Below are 23,055 nucleotides of genomic sequence, written 5' to 3' on the forward strand. Positions count from 1 at the left end.
GTCTGTATGCATTCTTTACCTTGCCTTCCAGATGCCACTTGATTTAGATGAGGAGCTCCTTGGAGACAGAGATTCACTCCCTCCTTGTCCAGGACCAGTTTATCAACACAAAATTAATTTTCTCTACACCTGTTCATTCCATGGGGAGACTGAGAATAAGAAGATAATCTCTGTAGACTTCCAAAGGTAAGATGCTGCTGAATGCTTGATTTTTTTTTTTTCACAGAAAGTAATAAGTGGAGGTGCCTAAAATTAATACACAGTGTTCTGTTCAAAACAGAACCTTGGAGACACCTTTGATAAGCAGAGGCTGACTTAACTGAAAACAAATATATGGGGCTTCCAAAGCTGAGAAACAAAAGCCTGGATTTCTCTGCCCAGTTAAATAGTTACATTTCGAAAGAGGCAACCACAAGTGGTAAAACTTTTTTTTTTCTTTGAATCTATAGGGAAAAGACGTCTGATACTATCCTCAGCTTTTTGGTCTTTTGAGTTCATTTTCCAAATCTATACAATAAGACAGTGAGAATACAGTAGAAAAATGTGTCCAGGAAGGAAATAAGTGCATTGGGGAATTGAATGAAAATGATAAAAATCACTCACATTTCTTTATTGTAATAATTAAATATGAAGTGGAGTGGAGAGTGGCAGATGAATTCTAACAGTAATTGAATTGGCACTTAGGAGCTATCTTATCTGCATTGCCACAATTCAAAAGTTCCACAGTTGTTTTCTCTCAGTCCGCATTATACTAATTACGCCTCTCATCCATCCTGGTGTTGACTGAAGCAGTTAGTATGCATGAAGAGGCGCCCAGCCCTCCTAAGGGGTCTGGTCCGTACTGACTTCACATCCTCCTTGAAAATGCCATCTGCTTCTTGCGTACACCGCCATGGGGGACCCTTCCTTCCCGCTTTTGGAAAAAAGAACATGTGTTTCTATTTGATATGATAGAGGGTCAGGGAGAAGGGGCGGGCCCGGAAGTGCGTCAGCATCCCCTTCCGGGTCACGCTCGGCTGCCGCCGTCTAGAAAGTTTGTCTTGGTTTCTGTGTTTGAGAAAATCTTGAACTTTGCTTCTTGTCAACTCCATCTCCAAAAGTATCTGATTCTCTGAAAGTAAGTTCTCTCTTTTTTGTGTATCTTTGGGGATCCCAACTGGTGCATGTTGTTCGTGCAAGATACTTGCTGATAACTTATCTGAATGTGGATGTTATAAAATTATTCCTCCTTTAATATTGTTTTAGTATGCAATATATTCATTTGATGGAGAGGAGGACATTATTAACCCATGTTTTCCAGTCAGTTTTAATTATTCTGCCTCTTATCATCATCCTTTGTTTTGGTTGCGAAATGTACTGAAAGATGATTCTGACTATATAGAACTTCCTTCCAATTTGACTATATGGAGCAGTATGTGTTTTAACAGTTTTAACAGTATCTAGTTGGAAGGCTGAATTTGAGGAGTGGGAATTCTGCTTTCTAGAATGCTTTCCCTCTTACTGTTCTGCTTTAAAAGATACAGCAGAAAAAAAAAAAAAAAAAAGACGGGATATTAACTACATTTAACCTAAGGCCTCTTCTTAGTATCTTCTGCTTCTGTTAGGTCCATACTGATTCTGTGCTTTATTGAACCCATCATTGCATGAAATGTTCCCTTGGTATCTCTAATTTTCTTGAAGCAATCTCTAGTCTTTCCCATTCTATTATTTTCCTCTATTTCTTTGCATTGATCACTTAGGAAGGCTCTCCTATCTCTCCTTGCTATTCTTTGGAACTCTGCATTCAAATGGGTATATCTTTCCTTTTCTCCTTTGCCTTTAGCTTCTCTTCTTTTCTCAGCTATTTGTAAGGCCTCCTCCGACAGCCATTTTGCCTTTTTCCATTTGTTTTTCTTGGGGATGGTCTTGATCACTGTCTCCTTTACAATGTTAGGAACCTCTGTCCATAGTTCTTCAGGCACTCTGTCTTTGCCAGTGGACCATGTTTCATCAAAACGCTCCACCATGACCCACTGTCTTGGGTGGCTCGACACAGCATGGCTCATAGTTTCATTGAATTAGACAAGGCTGTGGTCCATGTGAGCAGTTTGATTCAATTCAGTTCAGTTCAGTTGCTAAGTCGTGTCTGACTCTGTGCAACCCCATGAACCGCAGCACGCCAGGCCTCCCTGTCCATCACCAACTCCTGGAGTTTACCCAGATCCATGTACATTGAGTCAGTGATGCCATCCATCACCTCATCCTCTGTCGTCCCCTTCTCCTCCTGCCCTCAATCTTTCCCAGCATAAGGGTCTTTCCAGATGAGTCAGCTCTTCGCATCAGGTAGCCAAAGTATTGGAGTTTCAGCTTCAACATCAGTCCTTCCAGTGAACACCTAGGACTGATCTCCTTTAGGGTGGACTGGTTGGATCTCCTTGCAGTCCAAGGGACTCTCAGGAGTCTTTTCCAGCACCACAGTTCAAAGGCATAAGTTCTTTGGCACTCAGCTTTCTTTATAGTCCAACTCTCGCATCCATACATGACTACTGGAAAAACCATAGCTTGGACTAGACGGACCATGACAGGACTGAGGGACTGAACTTATTCTACTTAACCTAAGGCCAATTAATAAATTACCTGCTGGGGTGGGGTGGGGTGGGGTGGGAAGCACGGAGATGATAATAAGAAACACCATCTAGGGAACTGACCTAAGCCTCACCAACCTTTTATCTATCTGTGTGTAATATATGTGTCACCTGAAATTACTCTTGTTCCTTGAGAAAGTAATGTCATTGTTCAGCAGAAAGTGACTGATGAATACTTAATCCTTTGTATCACAGTTCTGAGGTTTCCTTTCATACAATAATTTCCTTTTGTTGGTAGGAGATGTGATGTAATTTTCAACCATTAAAAAATAGCCTTCAATATTAATTATTAATCTATTGTATCTCCAGCCATCCAGCAGGTGATCAGGTAATGGTAGGACAGGACATGGGAAGTTTTGGTGGAGGGGTATATTTTGTGAGGCCTCAGAGTATAAGAAATCACAGCAGCTATTGGGGAGAAGAAGATAGACATGGACACACTGGTTGATTTTTCTCAGTATCAAATTCGTGTCTATGTCCCTGTTGCTGTGCTGTGCTCAGACCTGTCTGACTCTTTGTGACCCCAAGAACTGTAGCCCACCAGCCTCCTGTGTCCATGGAATTTTCCAGACAAATGTACTGAAGTGGGTTGCTGTTTTCTACTCCAGGGGTTCTTCTAGACCCAGGGATTGAACCCTCATTTCCTGTAGTGCTAGGCGATTCTTTACCACTGCGCCACTTGGAAAGCCCCATCTAGATCACTGCAACTAGTTTACTCCAGAAGTCATTCTCTGCCATTGTTGTTTGACTCATAAATCGTTCTGTCTTGTCTATTATCCTTAGTTTCTGGCCAGACTGAGATTCAATCAAGAATAGATTTTTAGTCTCCATTGAGACCTCAAACTTGATTTTCACATTCTGATCTACCAAAATGTAGACCAGACTGAGAGACTATGCCTACACCCTGCTATAATGGATATTGGAGATAACAAGACTTTTTAGAATGAGAAGCACTGATTTCAAGGTATAATTACTTTTGAATCTTTGAAGTATTTCTTGGTATTTTAAAATGGTTCCAAAATAAGATATAAGATGTCAGTTTTGGCATCTTTAATAAAAGGGCTAACTTGCTATAAAGTAAAAATCTGATCCTGAATTACTTGATTAGATCATCTGTATTTATCAAATTTATTACTTACTAAATCTACCTTCTTGCCTAGACTTGATGGACAAGGCAATAAGTGTACAGGCTTCAGAAAGAACGAAACTGTAAATGTTGTAACAGAATGAAAGATTTAACACCAAACAGTGTGATTAACTAATGGAACTGCATTGCAAATGGCAGTGCAACAGGAAAATCTTTGCAATATTGTGAGAAAAAAAAATTAAGATGGATAAAATGTATTAAATTCTACAAATGAGAAGGAAAAAAGTTGTAAGGAAGAAAACTTAAATTCTAGTGCAGGAAAATCAGCTTAGTGAAAATTGAAAATGCATGTAATAAAACTAATTCAGGCAGGATATTAATCTTGTGTAAAAAAGATAAAAGCATGTTAAAGCCTGATTGTAAAATATTAATGTGCTAAACCATCATAAAACTTCACACATGCCCTTTAGCGATAGTATTGTTCATGACGATAAAAACTTATTTGCAAATTCTTCTTTTATGAAGTCTGGAAACAGAAAATCTGAAAAACGACTAATGTAGACATCTACGGTGTGTAAAAGACAGGAAATGGTGAAGGTTAATGAGGTTCAGGGTAACTGGTTTCTTGACATTTAATTGTGTGACCATATCAAGGACCCTCTGCAGTCTGTGAGTGTGATGATTCAATGTAAACAAGTAGAGTTTGCACCCTGATAAGCTTCAGGTATTCTTAACTCTATTCCTGATATACTGATGGCCCAGAATGCTCTTGGAATTACATTTACCTTTGTTCACTATAAACTAGAAGGCACCTACATCCCTAGACTTTATCTTTCCACTGAAGTTCTGTTTATGGAAAGCAAAGAGACTATGTATCTATTCTTATTTTGCTTTTGTGTTATTTTGTTATTGGTTTTAAATTGCAGGGCTGGATTTGCTGAAATTCTGTGATAGCTCAGGGCATTGTTTTTGTGTAATAGAGACAGCATTATATAGCAAGAAGAACTGAACTAGATGGTGAAATTGGCTTGACCTGTATGTTTATACCACTTACAATAGGATATTGATTAGTTTATCAAACTTCTCTGGGTCATGCATGCTTCATAAGAAAAACACATAAACACACAAATAGGAATAATAAGTAATAATTGAAGTCGCTCAGTTGTGTCCGACTCTTTGTGACCCCATGGACTGTAGCTTGCCAGGCTCCTCTGTCCATGGAATTTTCCAGGCAAGAGTACTGGAGTGGGTTGCCATTTCCTTCAGGGGACCTTCCACACCCAGGGATCGAACCTGGGTTCCCTGCATTGCAAGGAGACTCTACCATCTGAGCCACCAGGGAAGCTGCTCTAAAGTTTCTGTCATGCTTCATGTGCTCAAATGTAATAAAATGTATTAAAAAGTTTTCTGTTACTAGGGTTTTCTCTGCTTAGAAAGTTCTACTGTCTGACCTCCCACACATTTCAAGATTCATTCATGCATTTTTATGTAACTGGAATATTTTCCTTCTTCCCTTATGTTTAAGTAAATTCTGTTTGTGTCTTAAGGTCCAGACTACATCCTGCTTCCTCTATGAGGCATTTTCTAACTGCTCTGTTACACAGTGGTCAATCTCTGGACTGTGTGCCTTCTCTGAACTTTTGTTATAATTGATGCCTTTCCTTTTCTGGTTGAATCATGTTTTCTTTCTCCATTGATAGTGGGAACAATGACTTGTACTTCTCTTGTATCTCACCTTCCTTAAAAACCCCCTAAAATATTTAGCATGTTACCACACTCTGTACTCTCTTATATATTGATAATTAAGAGATAATCCTTAATAAAACATGGTTAGCATGAATAAGCTTAAGACAGGCTCCTGTGGTCATGTCATACTGAATACTATTTGGATTAAGCCACCAATAAATAGAAGCATTTGTAATATGATATTTCTAGATTAGGTGAATAAGCACTTTGGACATGATAGATCAATATATAGAAAAAACTCCAGACAATTAAATGAAGTTACTTTTATCATTTTTAAGACTTTACAAACACTCTTGACTTTGGGAAAACATAAGCATACATTGACAGTGATTCAGTTCTCCATTTGACATCACAGATCCATATTTTGTTACTTCTTATTTAGGATGTATGTTTTCAGATACCATGAACTTTAAATAATCTGATTATGTTTTGCAGGCCTCTTTTTTTTTTTTAAAAGAGTGTTTATTAGCAGAAGGCATTAGGAGCTGCATTAGTGTTCTCCAGAGAAACAAAACCAGTAGGATAGATCACATAAATAATAGATACGGGATGACAGATAGACAGATAACTGGTGATAAGAGGAGATTTATTAGAGAATTGACTTACTCAGTTATGGAAGCAGAGATGTCCCAAGATCTGCTGTCTGTAAGCTGGAGACCCTGCAAAATTGCTAGTGTAATTCAACCTGCGTCTTAAGGTCTGAGAACCAGAGCAGTCGATGTCCAAGGACAGGAGATGTCTCAACTCAGACAGAAGGAGCAAATTTACCCTTCTCCACGTTTTGGTTCTGTTCAAGCCCTTAGTGGATTGGATGATGCCTGCCCACATTGGTGAAGTCCATCTGCTTTATTCAGTCTCTACTACTCAATTTAAATGTTAATCTTTTCTGAAGACACACCGGAAATAATATTTTACCAGCTATCTGGGTGTTGCTTAGCCCAGCGAAATTGATCCATAAAATTAACCGTCACAGTAGCCATTTGGATCACAGGAAGAGACCTTGTAAGACTGTGACACCAGTAAATAACGTCAGATTTTTGTGAATGAAGTATATTTAGCACTTGATTATATGTTGTTTGTATTGGCCGCTAATGTGGTACATGTCTGATCTTCCCAGCCCAGTTGTAAACACCTCTAGGTGTTTCTTTCACTGTTTCTAACAGTGTTTGATGCTTACTGTTGACATACAGTGGAAAATATTGGTTTAGTAATTAGGAGACTGAGTCCTAATCCAACTCTATCTCTTACTAAATCCAGTGAGGTAAGACAAACTACAAATAACACTGAACTTCAGTTTTGTTTTCTTTTAAGTGACAAAAATTATACTTGCCTTAATTCATAGGCTCATTCTAAGGCTTGAGTGAGATAGCAGATGTCAACAGTCCTGTTGAGTTTTAAAGTCCTATACAGAAATTAAGTGCTATTATTCTGATAGCTGACATCCAAAAGTAGTTTTTATTTTGTGTGGTATTATTATAATGAGATTGGTAGCTAAACATTTGGTTCTCTGAAATAATTTTTTATTCATGATATAAAAAATAAGCAGTTTCTTTATCAGTACCATTTTTCTATATTCCATATACATGTATTAATATATGATATTTGTTTTTCTCTTTCTTACTGCATTCAGTATTACAGGCTCTAGATTCATCCACATCAATACAAATGATTCAATTTCATTCCTTATTTATGGCCAAGTAATATTCCACTGTATATATGTACCACATCTTCTTTATCCATTCACTTACTAGTAGACATCTAGGTTGCTTCCATGTAGACATCTAGGTTGCTTCCATGTCCTGGCTATTGTGAATAGAACTGCAGTGAACATTGGGGTACCTGTATCTTTTCGAGTTACGGTTTTCCCAGTATATATGCTCAGTTGTGGAAATTCTGGGTCATATGACAGTTCTATTCTTTAGTTTTTTAAGGAATCTTCATTCTGTTCTCCACAGTGGCTCTATCAGTTTACATTCCCAGGGTAAGAGGATTGCCTATTCTCCACACCCTCTCCAGCATTTATTGTTTGTAGATTTTGTTTTGATGATGGCCATTCTGATTGGTGTGAGCAGAGCCAGACTAGAGATGCAGATGTGGAGAACAGATTTGTGGACACAGGAGGGGAAGACCAAAGGGTGGGATGAATTGAGAGCGTAGCATTGACAATATGCACTACCATGTGTAATATAGATAGCTAGTGGGAAGCAGCTAAATAGCACAGGGAGCTCAGCTCAGTGCTCTGTTATGATCTAGATGGGTGGGATGGGGGCTCGGGAAGAAGGTCCAAGAGGGAGAGGATATATGCATACATATGGCTAATTCATGTTGTTCTACAGCAGAAACTAACATTGTAAAGCAATTATATTCCAATAAAAAATCAGTTTCTAAAATATTTCATGTAATTGTAGCTTATAGACCATGAGAATTGAAAATATAATTTTATGTATTTCCTCATATTGATGAGATAAAACCCACTTTATCTTCTGAAGAAGAAAATGTTTCTTTAAGCAGAATATTTTTCATTATTCCAATATCTAGCTCATGGAATTTTCCATAAAGGTGAGAGATGATACACTAGTTTTTCCCAAATCTCTTTCAACACATATTTTGAAAAACTGAAAAATTCTAATTAAAACCATTAAAATTTTCATTGCTAACATTTTTATTCTCTATTCTTATTTTCTGAGGATTAATAAAATATTATGACTCAGTATGGAAATCTATTAAAGAACCTCTTCATTGCCTGTAGGTAAGTAGAGGCAAATTCCAGTGACTAGATTGCTGAGTATAGTATAGCCAAAGGAAGGAATATATGTAAGTTTTGATTTTTTTTTTTTTACTCCTAAGTCAGCAGAAGGGTTAATGTAAAAACTTTCCTATTCTTGGTCACTGGGTGCCTAGTATAAAATCCCAGAACTAGAGCTATGCCAAGGCAGTGTGTCATCCGTTTGTTTAAAAAAAAAAAAAAGTTCTCCTTTGCCATTACAAGCCAACTCATTCTTATATCAGTGAACCATAAATAAAAGAACACAGAATATATCAGAAACAGAAGAAGGAAGACATTTTAAAACTTTCTTCTATTTCATGTCTTTATCCTTCCCTTAACAGCCAGACTTCTTAATCATGGAAGAGTATGTTTAATAAGACGCTTTTCTTTTCTTGCTTTCTGGTTCCAATGCGAAGCACACGGGATCTTAGTTCCCCAACCAGCACCAGGGATGGAACCTGTGCCCCATGCAGTCCACGGAGTCCTAACCACTCTACCACCAGGAATTCCCAGAGACACGTTTCATTATACAAAAACCTGTCCCAGTCCCATGACACTACTGGAACTTCTTCTACTGAAAGTCATATATGCTTTTTTTTTTTCCTTTCAGTAAAACAAATGGAAACTTCTTAGAACTCAGCTTACTTGAAATCTCAGTAACATTGAGCACCATTGATAACCTCCTCCCTTTTGAAGTACTTTCTTCTTTTGACCTCAGTGACACCCAATTCCCCATGTCCTTTGTTGTTCCTTTTACAAGCATCCCTTTCTCTGCCTGAAGATCAAATGTTTATTTTACTGAGGGTTCTGTTCTCTTCTAGACTTACATAATTTTCCCATGGGAAATCTCATTCAACATTTATATGCTGATGACTCTTAATACAACAGAAACTCCTTCCTGAGTTTTAAACTCAGAAAGCCTAACTGCCTTTAGCTCCTGTGTATTTTCCTGCCCTACTTCAAACTTAAATTGTTCAAAAGTGAATTTAGTATCTTCATCAACTCCAAAGTCTACTCTCCCTCCTCTGTTCTCTGTCTCAATAAATGGTATCATCAACCACCTGCTTGACCAAGCTGGCAACTTGATGAAATCTTCTACACTTTTTCCCTCCCTGCCTCATGTCCAAGCTATATCAGTGTTTTTATTTTTCTGCCTGAAAAGTCTCAAGCCTCTGCTTCTCCCTGTCTTTAATTTTAGGCCTGTATGAGTATTACTGTGACCCAGGGAAAGGAAGTGTGGAGAACTTGAGTCCCCTCAGTCGTTGATATATCCTGTCACTTCCATATTTCCTTGGGACCAGAAAAGCATTAAAATAATTCCAGATTAGATGTACATATTAATATTTTTAAGAGCCACTGGTCTCCTGCACAGATTGGGAAGACTAACATAAAGCAGCAGCCTAAATTTCAGAGTCCTTTAGGTTTGAGGTTAAATTGTATGGCCCAACTGTGTCATACTTTTGTCACATTGACTGTCCTACCACAGATCTGGCCACCATCACCTCTCATTTGGATCACCTTTGCAACCTCCTAACAAGTATTTCTGCCTATAGATTTACACCTCTCATCTGTGTTTCACACTGCAGTTAGAGTGACCCAGAAGTATTTCAGAATGAAAAGAAAACAAATAATTGTAAATATTTTAGAGGCTTTTGCATGTGAAAGCTCATCCCCAAATAAGGAGGTTTAGTTACTTCCCAAATAGTTGGTTGTAAAAAATTCCTGGATATATTAATGCCCATTAAGTATCAGAAATTTCTTTTTCTACCACATTGTAAAACAAAACTCATATCCCAACTTAAAAAACAGTGCTAGATACCACTGTCTTATTTCTTAAACACTTTATTTCATTAGGTCAGTTGTTTGTCTTTCTGTGAGATATATCACTTCCAAAGCTAAAAAAACCCCAAAAAACTGGCAATGACAATATTCGTTCAATGACCCTATATTGTATGTTTGTGTATAACCATATATATATATATAACCCATATATATGGGGCTTCCCTGGTGGCTCAGTTGGTAAAGAATCCTCCTGTAATGTCAGAAACCTGGGTTTGATCCCTGGGTCAGAAAGATCCTCTGGAGAAGAGACAGGCTATCTACTCCCAGTATTCTTGCCTGGAGAATTCCATGGACACAGGAGCCTGGCAGGCTATGTAGTCCATGGGTTCACAAAGAGCTGGACATGATTGTGTGCGTGCATACACACACAGGATTATATGTAGCTTACATAATCTTAAGAATGTCCTCATATAGTTCTATGGATATTTTATAATGTAACATATAATTGCATATGATTTATATAATTATATAAAATTATTATTAAGAATGTTCTCATAGTTCCTCCATAGAGAGGGTTGCAATTGCATCATCTAATCTCATCCATAAATCTTTATGATATCCCATTTCTTTTCAGTCCAACATAGAGTTTATTTGTGATGTTTGAGACTTATTCCAGTTTAGTTTGGGTGCAGTCAGCTTTACAACCTTTGTGTTTACCACTACATGTTCTCCATGGTTGGGCACAGCCTGGATACATAAAAGCATACTCAGTGATACAAGAAATACAACACACAATTTTCTAGCCCTGCTCCATTTTTATAGGCTATAATGCTATAGAAATGCTTGATTTCCTGGGCTATATTAATTGGATTTAAGCTTTCTTAAAATTTCTTACACTGCCAAATTTTAATTAAGAAGCTGTAATTGGAAAATTCGTAAACTAATCCTACTGTTTTTCTTATTCTGAAACTGAAGAGAAGTGTATTCCATGACATTACTACTAAGGGATACCATTGCTGTGCCGTGCTCAGTTGCTCAGTCGTGCCTGACTCTTTGTGACCCCATGGACTGTAGTCTGACAGTCTCCTCTGTCCATGGAATTTTCCGGGCAAGAATTTTCCAGGTTGCCATTTCCTACTCCAGGGGACTAAGGGAAATTAGGAAATTGTAATTCATCAATATGGGTATTGTCCATAATTCTCCGATGATGAGGTAGGTATACAATGTAGGTGATGATCATCACTAACAGACTTTTTCTTTTGTATCAAGACCTATGTGGTACAAAGATGAAAAATAAAAATAACAATTATGGTCTCAGCCTTCCTGAAAGCAGACAGTGTACGGACATTTACACAACATGTGCAGACATAATCACAATGCAAAGCAGAATCTAAAAATAAGAGCAGCCATTTATTGCTAATTCTTAATATATGCTGACAATTACCAAAGGTAATTGTATGGATAATCTCTAATATTTACCAAAAACCAGATAACAAAATGGATGCTTGGAGAAGTTAAATTATTTGCCCAAGTTTCACCAGGTCAGGATTTAAACCTAATTTCATATGCTTGTCTGTCCATAAAATACTTGCTGCTTTATAAGTGTCAGGGAAGAGACTCTGAGGAAGTTTTGTGTGGGTTCAAAGTAAGTTGTACTTGTCCCTAGCTGATATTGCAAGGGAGAGCTAACAATGAAGACTTCAGTGGTATTTATGTTGAAAGAGTTAGTAAAGTTTCCAGAAGAAGGTAAGTGTTCCAGGTAGAAAGAATAACAGGAAAGGCACAAAAGAAAGAGATGAGTGTGTACAGAAAGCAGCAAATTATATATTTTCCTTGTAGATTAAGTGAAGGATGGAAAGATAAGTTGTGCATAGTTTATGGAGGTGCTAAGCAGTTGGGACTTAACCCAGTAGGCTACAGGGAGCCATGTATGTTTTCTGAGGAGCATTATGACTGAAATATGATTGTACTCCAGGAGATTTACCTGGCAACAGCATATAGATGGACAGATGTGTGGGAGGGGAGACTGAAAGATAATAATTGTGACAGACTGTTGATGTAATAGGATAATGATCTGAACTGGGACAATGGAAGTAGGAAGGGGAAGGAGGGACTGTGTACCATAGCTGTCTTCCAAACTCCACAAACCCAAAGGATTGTTACCACTCATCCTCAAATAATAGATTGTGATTTGAAGCATGACAAATCTGGGAACTGCAAGCTATAGGAACTAAATGGTTCCATTTAGATCCATAGTACTTTTAATTATTGACCTGCCTTAAATTCTGTAAGGAAGAAACATTCAGCAGAAATACTCTTGTGCAGCCTGAGGGGCAATTTACCACTAAAAATGCTTGGTTCTCTCTGGAGTAGAAAGAAAGAATTATTAAATGGTATAATCAAACCCCTAGGTGTTTTATTGAGGTCCCAGCATAACTGGTAGGTAACTTAGACTTCTAGGCTGTAGGTTTCTCATTTGGAAAATGTGTATAGTAATAATAATGAGGCTCTTCCTTGCCTCTCTTGGCTTTTGTAGAAAATCAAATGATATAATTAATATGGAAATACTCTAGAAAATGCAAAATTCTGTTTTTAAGGGTAGGTACTATTTTGTTTATGCCTCCTCATACTTCACATTGCACTGTATTACACCCACATAGGGGCTGGAAATATTTGCTGAATGAGTGGGTATACACAGAAGTTTTGGCAGGAGAATGACTCTTACACCAATGTGTAGTAAATGTATACTCCAAAGTATACCCATGCTTTGATACTATGTGCTGTGTAGTAAATGTGTTCAGTTCAGTTCAGTCACTCAGTCATGTCCAACTGTTTGCAACCCTTTGGACTGCAGCACGCCAGACTTCCCAGTCCATCACCAACTCCTGGAACCTACTCAAACTCATGTCCATTGAGTCGGGGATGCGATCCAACCATCTCATCCTCTGTCGTCCCCTTCTGCTCCTGCCTTCAATCTTTCCCAGCATCAGAGTCTTTTCCAGTGATTCACTTATTCACATCAGGTGGCCAGAGTATTGGAGTTTCAGCTTCAGCATCGGTCCTTCCAATGAATATTCAAGACTGATTTCCATTAGGATTGACTGGTTGGATCCCCTTGCAGTCCAAGGGACTCTCAGGAGTCTTCTGCAACACCACAGTTCAAAAGCATCAGTTCTTCGGTGCTCAGCGTTCTTTATAGTCCAACACTCACATCCATACACGACTACTGGAAAAACCATAGCTTTGACTAGATGTACCTTTGTTGGTAAAGTAATGTCTCTGCTTTTTAATATGCTGTCTAGGTTGATCATAGCTTTTCTTCCAAGGAGCAAGCGTCTTTTAATTTCATGGCTGCAGTCACCATCTGCACTAATTTTGGAACCCAAAAAATAAAGTCTCTCACTGTTTCCATTCTTTCCCCATCTATTTGCAATGAAGTGATGGGTCTGGATGCCATAATCTTAGTTTTCTGAATGTTGAGTTTTAAGCCAACTTTTGTACTCTCCTCTTTCAATTTCATCAAGAGGCTTTTTAGTTCTTCACTTTCTGTTCTAAGGGTGGTGTCATCTGCATACCTGAGGTTATCGGTATTTCTCCCAGCAGTCTTGATTCCAGTTTGTGCTTCATCCAGCCTGGCATTTCACATGATGTACTCTGCATATAAGTTAAATAAGCAAGATGACAATATACAGACTTGATGTACTCCTTTTCCTATTTGGAACCAGTCTGTTGTTCTATGTTCAGTTCTAATTGTTGCTTCTTGATCTGCACACAGATTTCTCAGGAGTCAGGTAAGGTCTGGTAAGGTCTGGTATTCCCATCTCTTGAAGAATTTCCCACAGTTTGTAGTGATCCACACAGTCAAAGGCTTTGGCATGGTCAATAAAGCAAGAGTAGATGTTTTTCTGGAACTCTCTTGCTTTTTCAATGCTCCAGCAGATGTTGGCAATTTGATCTCTGGTTCCTCTGTCTTTTCTAAACCTAGTTTGAACATCTGGAAGTTTATGGTTCACATACTGTTGAAGCCTGGCTTGGAGAATTTTGAGCATTACTTTGCTAGTGTGTAAGCTGAGTACAATTGTGCAGTAGTTTGAGCAGTCTTTGGCATTGCCTTTCTTTGGGGTTGGAATGAAAACTGACCTTTTCTAGTCCTGTGGCCACTGCTGAGTTTTCCACATTTGCTGAATGCAGCACTTTCACAGCATCATCTTTTAGGATTTGAAATAGTTCAACTGGAATTCCGTCACCTCCATTAGCTTTGTTCATAGTGATGCTTCCTAAGGCCCACTTGACTTCACATTCCAGGATGTCTGGCTCTAGGTGAGTGTTCACACTATTGTAATTATCTGGGTCGTGAAGATCTTTTTTGTATGGTTCTTCTGTGTATTCTTGCCACTTCTTCATATCTTCTGCTTCTGTTAGGTTCATACTGATTCTGTCCTTTATTGAGCCCATCTTTGGATGAAATGTTTCCTTGGTATCTCTAATTTTCTTGAAGAGATCTCTAGCCTTTCCCATTCTATTGTTTTCCTCTATTTCTTTGCATTGATCATTGAGGAAGGCTTTATCTCTCCTTGCTATTCTTTAGAACTTTGCATTCAAATAGGTATATTTTTCCTTTTCTCCTTTGCCTTTAGCTCCTCTTCTTTTCTCAGCTATTTGTAAGGCCTTGTCAGACAGCCATTTTGCCTTTTTGCATTTCTTTATCTTAGGGATGGCCTTGTTCACTACCTCCTCTACAATGTCACGAACCTCTGTCTGTAGTTCTGCAGGCACTGTTTCTATCAGATCTAATCCCTTAAATCTATTTCTCACTTCCACTGTATAATTGTAAGGGCTTTGATTTAGGTCATACCTGCATGGTCTAGTGGTGTTCCCTACTTTCTTCAATTTAAGTCTGAATTTGGCAATAAGGAGTTCATGAGCCACAGTCAGCTCCTGGTCTTATTTTTGCTGACTGTATAGGATTTCTCCATCTTTGGCTACAAAGAATATAACCAATCTGATTTCTGTGTTGACCATCTGGTGATGTCCATGTGTAGCGTCTTCTCTTGTGTTGTTGGCAGAGGGTGTTTACTATGACCAGTAAATGTGTATTACAAAGTATATGCTTGCTTTGATACTATGTGCTGTGTAGTAAATGTGTACCATAAAGTGTACCCATGCTTTGATCCCAAGTCATAAGCCTTTATAGAAAGAAAAGAAGGATGTGTGGCATAGTGATGACCAGCTCCATTGTAGAGACATGAAATACAGTGCAATACTACTGGTTCACTTTCTGCTAGAGATCCTTTAATGCCTATTCTAAAGATGTAGAACTACAAAGGGAAAAACGCTAGTAAAATAAGCATGTAGGCTGTAGACATTCTCCCAGAGATAGCAAAAGATTGGATCTCCTACAGCAGGTGCTTCATTGAACTATCCCTGGGGGAAGATGGGGCAGAAAGAGGACTATCTAATTAATGTGTGGACTGTGAAGGAGGAAACACCATTTCTTCCTGTGACACATCTCTAGTACCCTGGGCATTGTTAAAGGGAAAGCCCAAAAAGTGATGTTCAAGGGATTGAGGGAAAGCCACATACTTTCATTCACTCAACAAATACTTAGTGTATTAACAGGCATTGAAGGAAATAAAGCATATGTGAGTTAAAGATGCTGTTCTCCAGAATTCACTGCCTTCAACTCATGAACTTTGGAGGTATAATGATGAGGAATTAAGTTATAAATAAGCACATAATAAATTGTGTTTCTGACAAATACGGAACACAAATAACATTCAGCTTTTAAGCTATAAGAGGAATGTTTCAGTTCTGAATTTGTTTTCACTAAATTGAAACACATTTACTTTATAACAGATGGAGCACAAAGGAAATAAAAATTAAAAGAGGGATGAAAATGAGTAAGTGTGCTTTTCATGTAGTTATTTCTACCCAAAGACAATTCTCCTTTGATTATCAGGACATTGGTTGAGTTTTGATTTTAAAAAGAAAGTAGCTACTGTCCAAAAGTTTCAAATAGTAGGTCTTCATTTTTCAAGGTCAAGGTGAACACTGTATTTAATAGATATTAAATTTTGCATAAAGAGTGTGGATATGTGGAACAGTCTTCTACAGAGATACAAATGGAATAAAAACAAAATCAGAGGAATCCAGCTGAATCCACATTTGGACACAGAACAAATAAAAAGGCACAGACAGTGTAGTTCCAAATGGAAAACATTCACAAAAAAGGAAGCTAAGGAATATAAATTTTTGAGGCAAATTTGGCAAAAGCCGAGATCATCTGTTTCCCATGATCTAACAGATAAGATAAAATTTTGCTTGTCCTTTTCATTTTCAAATGCTTTCTCATTTTTAATCATGCATCTGTTTCCAATATGTGGGATTTATATATAAACATGCAGCCAATCGCACAGGTAAGATTGAACAAGGAAAGCTGACATGGAAACAGAAAAAGACCAAAGAGACAAGGAAATAGGAGACAAGATGCATTAAAGGGGAGGATTACCCTTGGGTTTGTTTTTCATTACTTTCTTTTTTCCATTGACTAAAATATCATTTTTCTATCGTGAACATAAATCCTTGTCTGGGGTCACAGCCATATTTCCTTCCAGTTTAGATGACATATTCACTTGTATTTTGTATTTTATTTTGTGTTGATCTGTAATCTTGTAGCATTCTTATTTACAGGAAGTTGTAACTTCAGATAGCAAAGCCCTCTTCTTTGCTACTGATACAGACTTACCTAAAGCATTTATTTGGTGGCATTTAAAATGATCAATTGTGAATTTTAATATTTATAAACATGTTACTCTAGAAATAGGTGCTGATTTTTTTTTTCCAAATTTGGAAGCACGCAAGATATTTATTTACTCGGAATACCTTTGAGGGGTATGTGTTGGTTTTCAGTTTGATAATACGCACCATCGGACAGTGCACGTGCACGTCACTAACAAAGGAAGACATTGCAGAGTTCTCCTTTCAGCATGGTTCAGACTGCTGCCCTTCACCAACGTTTTGGAAACAGAATAATGGTATCTAATAATTTCAGCCAAGCTAGGTATTTATCACAGCTTCAAACAGACAGTAATTCACTTATATTTATTTTCTCAGAATGTAACACTAGTTTGAATTACACATTATGATACATACCTGCACTAGTATAAACTATTTTTTAAAATTTTCCTAGTCAAGATTTCTTTCTCCAAGAAGAAAATTAGACAGGTGCAGCACACCAAATGAGATGAACTTTGTCCTCAAAGAAAATTGGTTTTTCCTTTTCAATTTCATTTCAAAGAGATCTGACAAGTGTGGCTTTGAACAAACTTTAACAGCACAATATCCTTTGTGTAAGTTTTCCCTTGTCAGCTTTTCCATTCCAGCAGGAACTTAGAACAAAGTGGATGTTGCCCTTTGAGTTGAGAACTTCATCAGTTGAATGAACACTAGTATAGTGCAGTGAAATTGAGGGCATACTCTCTCCTCGAATCTCAACAGTGCAATGTCTCAACAAATATAATTTCTCTATCTGGTGTAAGGAGACACCAGCTATACATTTAGTTTCATACACTCTCCTTCCTTTTTTCATAGTAAAAGCCAAACTATTTGGCAATATACCCACTTGAAACTTTTACAGATTATGCAGAAGAGCCTTCCAGTGTGTGTGGAACACAAACACAATATTTTGTGATGTTGTTTGGAGCCACACCATTTTATACCAATGTCACGGGGAGCCTGAGGTTAGAGGTGCAAAATCAGACTTTCAGGTGCCCACTGTTTTCTTTATACGCAAAGGAAAAAAAAATAGGTTTTTCTATTTGTTTTGCTTTGTTTCATTTTTAACATGTAGTTTTGTGACTATTTGAAAGTAAAATTCAGAAGCAGAGAAAAAATACAGGAAGCTGCTTCATAGAGATTCTAATCGGTATTGCACAAAAGCTTGTTATGGCTACTCATTCCTTAGAGTTTTAGATTGTGTATAAATTGTGCTATTTTATACTGGTTACGATCCTCTTTGACAAGTTTATTTTTTTTCGCTTACTCTCCTAACTTTCTAAAGGTTTTTTATTACAATTGCCCCTTGCTATGTTTTTCTTTCTCTTGGCTCCAACTGTTTCTTTCATCTTCTTTTTTTCCCTGTGCATTAATATTTAAAGACTGTACTAGTGTCAAACATTCATGTAGAGACAACTTAAATGCAAAGTGGATAAGGTTACAGAATAAGTCCATGCCCAATTTAATTACAGCATTTTGATTAACACAGATTGTAAGTAGTTTGAACTAAGAATTTTAAGTTGTTCAGCTTGAATATTACAAAGGCTAACCAGAGATGAAGTGTAACTTTGACTCAGAAACTGCCAAAAAACACTCTGATTAACCAATTTAGATGTACTATCTAATTAAGGATCCAAATATCTTCGGATCACAGAAATTCATGTTTATTGATAAGATAAAATATTTATTACCCAGAGAGCTGAATTAGCAAAAAGAACAGCTCTAATCAGGTGCTAACTTCCAGAGAAAAGAATATTGGTTGAAACTTGAAAATATAGTACTTGGGAGCAAACCTGGCTTGTTTATTCAAAGACCTTGCTTCTTGCCAGCAAACTCAGTATCCTTGAAAGGTTAAAGTTGATGAAGTCTGTGGCCAAGTTTCTAAATGGGTTCGATAGATAATGACCTCCCATAGCAATTTCTAATTGAGAATAATGACTAGCAAGGAAGAAAGGGCACAGATCAGATCGGGGGGGAAGAAAACTGCTCTGAAGCAGGGGTCAGAAAACCCCTCCAAGGTCAAGGGGAGAGAAACCCAAGCCTTTCATCTTTACTAAATAAACTGCCGTTAGCTGACCCAAAATTTTTTTGGATAAATACAATATTTTTCTAAAAAATTATAAGTGTAAAGAAGGTGAGGATATATTATAAGCTCCTATAATATAATTCCTAGTTCTTGCCAAATGCCTACACAGAGAAATCACTATATTTACAACTTTTTTGTCTTAATAAACATGAAAATAGAGGTTCTCTGATTTCTCTGTTATATTTCATTTTGTGTTAACTTGTTTTTGTTGTTCTTCAATGCATTCCAAATAGAGATGAAATCAGGTGTGAGTTATGCAAAGAATGAAAGCAATATTAAGTAAGGTGATTGTTCTTTAAGTTCTAAAATTTTAAAAACACTGAACACAGAGTTTTGTACTCATGGATTTTATAGGTAGAATGTGGTTTCTGATAGAGTAAAATCACATGAAAGAGCATGCCATATTTTACATATTTAATCATATTAAAGACAAACTAAGTTCCAATTTATTTTTAAAGCCAATACCTTTCGCAATAGGGTAATTATCCAGGTAGAATCATTTGCTTGTTGGTAATTCTATTCAAATTATAATTAAAACATAAAACATACATGACTCACACAGACATACACAAACCCCATTCTTTCTAGTTTTGCAAACTCAACATAAAAAGGATAAAGTCTAAGATTAGAGTAATGACAAATATTCCTTGTTTGGATGACCTTTACCTGGCTAGACTTACTAGAAAAAGTTTAGAAGTGAAGATGCTTGAACATTTATACATCTCATGATTATAGTTCTTGGCACATATGACACCTTTGTTTACTGTAAAAAGAGAAGGTATATTCTGCATCTCAGATCCTGTAGTTAGAATCACTACTGTTCTGGTCCCTTACAGTTTGCCAAAAATGTCCATTCAAATGCCAGTAAATGCAATATTAAGAGATTCAGGAATGAAAAGTAGGCAGCTATTCAATATAAACATTAAAATATGTGATAATCCAACCATTTCTTAACCACTTTTTCATAATCGACATTTACACATGTATTTAGTGAGACCTCTTTTTGGTTTCCTCTCCCTTTGTTTGGGCACAATATAGTAATTGCTGCCAAGGCTGAATAATGTACTTATTCCCTAGAAATTAGAGTTCAATATATTATCCTATTAAAATAATATATTACAGCATTACCAGCATCATTATTACAAAAATGGATTCAGAGCAATAAGCCAAATTTGACCAAGGGACTGTGCTGCAATAAATCTACTGGAATCACATGAGGCGTGGTGTTGCTGACCAGAAATTTTCTGTGCACAGGCAGGCCTCTTGAGATATGTTAGTTAGATTCGTGGGCACAGGACAAAAAATTGTTAAGCACTTCTGTCTGAGTGCTATAGAGAGACCATTTAAGTAGCTAATGTCCTTCAAGAGGAAAAAAAAAAAATGTGTTGAGATCAGTATCCACTGAATTTTATATTTGGAGGAATATCAAATAGACATTAAAGTAAGACTTCTAAAATGACTACATGTAAATAGTGACAAGCTTCGCAATTAAATTTAGTGCCCAAAGAGATTACAAATTATCATAGCCTGTAATTGAGGTGTGGTTCTATGCAAAATTATAAATCAAATTCAAAATTATAACTCAAATAAGATTTATCTTTGTTTTCTCCATGACTTGCATTTCTACTCTACTTTTTCAACTGGCTACTTTCCCCACTGGCTACTTGATCTCTTTTATCCTAGGCCCAGTCATCTAGGATGCTCACTTTCTTTATAAGAAAAAAAATAACAGACTGTTGGACTTGGAAATGTTCTTATTTAACTTACTCAACACACTACTCTTAAAAGTAAGGAAAGACATTCTGACATGTTATCTGAATCACTCAACATCACTCAGATGCTTCATAGCAGATGCTCAAACAGGGCACCTCCTTTGTTGATTGATAAAATGCAGTATGTTCCCCTGGCATTGTTTTCATTAATAGCAGAGAAATCATTAAGCCAAAAGTGTATATTACTAATTGTGAAAATGTGGGTCACATCAAGTGCAGTGATTCTGTGTGTGTTCAGTGTCCGATGGGGCTTAAAGTGGAAGCCTAGCAAAGATAACTTTGTGTTTTGGAAAACCTCCACCAGTGATTCCTGTATATAGAAAGGAACATGTTTCTCATGGACCCGTCAACATTTTGAAGAGTAGACAGAGCTCTTGATTAATGCCTATGTTTTCTTGAAAAAACAGACCAATTGATGAATGTCATGGAATTCTTTTTAACCTCAATTTCCTTCTTTAAGGAAAAATAAAAAATTGGTTCCTTTAAAGTTCCATCAGTAGTTTACAAATTACTTGACAAATACAAAAATTAGTAATTCCCTTCCTTCTTGTGTAATTTTTCTGTGAAGTCTGTCCACATTTGAGTGCATATGTGCTTTTAGCATGATCCAGAGCAGCACTTTAGAGACAGCAATTTTTGTAGATAGCTCCTGGGCCAGAGATGCTGTAACTCTAAAAAGCTCCCAAGTGATGCCCATGCTGTGTCTCTAGGGGTCAGGTGTTTCTATAGACTGAAGAAAGGATGCCAGCCTAAGGATCATAATGTTTGAATTTGAGTCTGTGTCCTAGTACTGTGCTTTTAGGAATATACACATGTCCTTATGTGGCTCTTCTAACTGCCTGAACAACCAAACATACGTGTCTTTACCTATAAATGAGAATTATCTTATCTTTGCAGCTCCTGGAATTGTTGAAAGATCAAATGATGTAATGCATTGAAATGCTTCATAAATTACAAAGTGCTGGGTCATTAATGTTAGTTGTTAATGTGTTATATCAAGGTCCTCATCTAATTCAACATAACACTAGTCTGTGAGAACCAAAATTCCCTGGCAGGAAAAAAAAAATTGGGCTTTGTCTACCCTTTATTAAAATCATCTAATAAATTTCTAGGAAATATATGGCACTTGGAAAGGACTCCATCCCTGATTACTAAAAATGCAAAGTTAAATAAGAATAATAAAACCTGTCATATTGGCAGTTATTTTCTCCCTATGATCCTTAGTGATGGGTAAGGTGCAGTGAGATGGGCACTCTGATATACTGCTGAGGAGAGTGTAAATTGGCACTCAGTTTCTATAAAGCATTTGAAAAACATGTGTTAAGAGCCTTAAAAAGTGTTGTTCAACTCAGTAACTTCACTTCTAGGAATCTATTTTAGGGAAATAAAAAGAGATACGGTAAAAAAAAAAATAGTTTATACATCAAAATACAGAATTATTATCATAATCAACTTTTGCATGATCCTGAATGGCCACGAACAGGAATACTGCTAAATAAATCTGGTGTATCAAATATAATGAAATATAAAGGCAGAACTTCATTCAGAAACACTTGGACTTTCAGATTTTCAATTCAGTAGATAAAGACAAAGCAGCTATCCACCAGAGCAAATTTTGTGAAATAGAAGAGCCTTAGAATGCAGTGAAATCTCAAATATTTTAAATATTTATTAATATTTTTTATGTTGGTAATATCACTTCTAGGAATCCACTTGTTCCCATTCTCATAACTGAAGTAATCTGTTTCATAAAAACATGCCTAGTTCTAGGATTCTGTTAAGTCTGCACCAACTTGTGAGAAAATGTAGCTCAACTACCATTCTTTAAAATTCATAAGATGGCATTTTTAGGGCCTTTGCACTGCCCCTGCTTGATATTTTTTGATAGTTTTAATAGAGTCATTTATTCAAGAGATATTTATTGATACCTACTATATATCCAGTATTACTCTGGGTATGATGGATAGGAATTTAATGATAAATACAGATACAACCTTAATTTGGGTCTCGTAAAAGGAGATAATACAATTTAGTCATATGTAATGCAACATGACTGCAATAATGTAACCATAAGGGAAACACAAAAATACCTGATGAAAGACCAAAGTGGGTGACTTGTGGTGAAGCAAGAATAAAATGGTTCCGGTGGAAAGTAGCCTGAAGAATGAGTCAGTCAGTTCAGTTCAGTCGCTCAGTTGTGTCCGACTCTTTGCAACTCCGTGAATCTCAGCACGCCGGGCCTCCCTGTCCATCACCAACTCCCAGAGTCTACCCAAACTCATGTCCATTGAGTCGGTGATGCCATCCAACCATCTCATCCTCTGTCGTCCCCTTCTCCTCCTGCCCCCAATCCTTCCCAGCATCAGGGGCTTTTCCAATGAGTCAGCTCTTCACATTAGGTGACCAAAGTATTGGAG

At 37.1% G+C, this 23,055-nt stretch overlaps 1 long non-coding RNA gene across 1 annotated transcript in view; it reads left to right on the forward strand.

Annotated features, from left to right (window-relative positions):
• Window positions 1-1,003: 1,003 nt before the first annotated feature.
• LOC145530588 (uncharacterized) overlaps window positions 1,004-23,055 on the forward strand; it is a 142,316-nt gene continuing 120,264 nt past the window's right edge. The window contains exon 1 of the long non-coding RNA XR_014071919.1: window positions 1,004-1,117. This is a non-coding gene — a long non-coding RNA (uncharacterized LOC145530588). The remainder of the gene's footprint in view (window positions 1,118-23,055) is intronic.

Source organism: Giraffa tippelskirchi, chromosome 12 (assembly GCF_054371585.1).
Source record: "Giraffa tippelskirchi isolate mGirTip1 chromosome 12, T2T-mGirTip1v1.2.pri, whole genome shotgun sequence".
Classification (NCBI taxonomy): domain Eukaryota; kingdom Metazoa; phylum Chordata; class Mammalia; order Artiodactyla; family Giraffidae; genus Giraffa; species Giraffa tippelskirchi.